At 42.7% G+C, this 2,499-nt stretch overlaps 1 pseudogene; it reads left to right on the top strand.

Annotated features, from left to right (window-relative positions):
• The first annotated feature begins 210 nt into the window (after positions 1 to 210).
• On the top strand, positions 211 to 1,691 carry LOC150009083 (mortality factor 4-like protein 2; annotated as a pseudogene).
• The last annotated feature ends 808 nt before the right edge of the window (positions 1,692 to 2,499 follow it).

The following is a 2,499-nucleotide window of genomic DNA, read 5'->3' as shown; positions in this document are numbered from 1 at the left end:
TTGGGGAGCTAATCGCGTTAGGGAGGGGGAGCTAAACGCATTACTATAAAACCAGTTTTCTTTGTCTACTTTGCGCGCACATTCTCCTGGCTGAGGGTGCACCCGACTCTGCAGACTCATGAATAAACGCCTCGCTTTGCTGCTCAAGTCCTGTATCCCGGTTTTTATTGTGAGCATTTCTCACATTGGTTGAAATAAAAATAGGGTTGAATGAGTTCCAGAAAGCAGGGTTCTCAAGCTCATGAACAACAACACACAGAAGGATACAACTTCAAAAAACCAACTAGAAGCAATACACAGAGAAGTAAGATGAGAGGGGGGGCCCTTGTCAGGAAAGAAGACAGCTGGTCCACAGCAAAAGAATCTGAGTCCAGCCCTCCAGGCAAATGGGGAAGGGGCGGTTCACTCTACAGAGAACCCCCTTCTGAATCTGTGAGGAGAACGAGAAAGAACAGGCAGAAGACTCCTGGAAACCGAGATGGTGGCAGTACCAACAAAACCCCGTAGCCACCTTGGAAGAAAAGGGCCCAGGCTGACATCACTGTTGAAGGTGAGGAGGCATTTAAGAATAGAATGGAAGGAAGTTAAAAGTGAAGATTCCTGAAGAATTAAAACTCTTAGGTTCAGTAAGAGCCTCAAAATCCCCCACCCAATAAGTTGATTAGCAGGAAGTAAAAACCACAAACAATGACTATTGAGCAGTCCAGTGAAAAGTTCCTCAAATCTTGCAAAGCACCAGTAGGAGGTAGAAATTTTTTTACTCCCTTATTCTATTCTTCTCCCCAGCAACATGCCCAATAAATCACCAAGTACCTTCTCTCCCAAACAACATACCCAACAGAACACCAAGTGCCTCATTGTTCCCACTATTGTTTGCGCCATTACCCCCAGACTCAACCCATTGTTCCTGCCGTTACCCCCAGGCCAAACCAATCACTAGGCGCCCTTATACCCTGTTCCAGTCATCCTCTATCCCTCCCTTTAAAACCTTGTCAGCCTGTACGCCAGCTGCTGTTCTCTCCTTTGAGACAGCCCGGCAGGTTCCTCTTAATAAATCTTGCATCTCAGCTTCCTTGGTTTCGGTTTTTACTATTTCTAACAAAAACCATGGCTTGTTGAGGACTGGGACTTAAGTTACCAGGCAGAAGCAGCTGTTTCAACTCCCTGCTAAGAAAAATGTAAATGCCATTCTAGAAGAGCATGCAAGCTCCAAGAAATGGCAAGAAAATGTCAACAATAACCCTGGTTGGTATGGCTCAGTGGGCTGAGCACTGGTCTGTGAACCAAAATGTCACCGATTGAGTTTCCAGTCAGGGCACATACCTAGGTTGCCGGCCAGGTCCCCAGTTGGGGGTGTGTGAGAGGCAACTTGCACATCCATGCTTCTTTCCCTCTCTCTCTCTCCTTCCTTGCTCTCTAAAAAATAATAAAATCTTTTTAAAAAAAATATGCACTGGCCTCCAAAATCCTCTTGGCTCACCCTGATGAGCCAGTGTCCCAGGTTTATGGAGTGCCACAAGTATGAGGTTATTTGTAAGAGTCAGAGTAGTGTTGACATATATGCCCTACAATGAGAAGAGCTTTGCATTATTGTTGGGCTATTTGTATATCTGGCAAAGAATGCTGTGTCTCTGTCTACTGCCAGTGATTACAAAGTGGCTTCAGCTGAGTACCACTGCAAAGCCCTATAACCACTCACTATTATGTTTGTATCTGTAAACACTTTTTGTTCTTAGTCTTTTTCTTGTATAAGTGATGTTCTTTAAAGTTATTAATGTATAACAAGGCTTAATTTGTTTTTCTGTTTTGTTTTAAACAAAAAATAAAAGGAATGCAACCTCATTTTCTCATTGAAAGTTGCTACCAATGTATGCAGTTATCAAAGAAAAAACATTCAGTAGAACGTTTTCTTGCCTAAGTGACAACATTGCTTGAATGCCAGACACTATACAATCTTCTGTGTGTTAATGCTATGTGATAAAATGCCCTGATTCCTAGTGCCAAAAGTTCAACTTAATGTATATACCTGACAACCCATGCATTTGTGCTCCTTTTTTAATGGTGACTAAAGTAAAATAGTCCATCCTCTGCAAATCCAGTTATGTTGTTCCACAGGCATTCTATCTTTGCTCAAATTGTTGAAGGATAGTGGATTGTCTCATGGTTTTTGTATTTGAGTCTAATGCACATTCTAACATAACAGAAGCAATGCATTATTGTATAGCCATGATTTTCTGAAGCAGTCGATATTTTAGGAACTGTATCTCAGATCTTAAATACAATCTGTTTCTAAATTTCAAAGCAAAAAAATATGAATCAAGACTTCTGGTCAAAGTCCTGGCTGCTGTGGCTCAGTGAGTTGAGCATCGGCCTGCGAGCCAAGTGTCGCTGGTTCGATTCCCAGTCAGGGCACATTACTAGGTTGCACGTCAGGTCCCCAGTTGGGGGCGCGAATGAGAGGCAACCGCACAGTGAAAAAAAAAAAAAAAGACTTCTGGT

The sequence above is a fragment of the Furipterus horrens genome, unplaced genomic scaffold, assembly GCF_987537825.1.
Source record: "Furipterus horrens unplaced genomic scaffold, mFurHor1.1.pri manual_scaffold_5, whole genome shotgun sequence".
NCBI classification, from domain to species: domain Eukaryota; kingdom Metazoa; phylum Chordata; class Mammalia; order Chiroptera; family Furipteridae; genus Furipterus; species Furipterus horrens.
The sequence above is the reverse complement of the archived record's forward strand: the minus strand, read 5'-3'. Positions and strand labels throughout refer to the sequence as shown.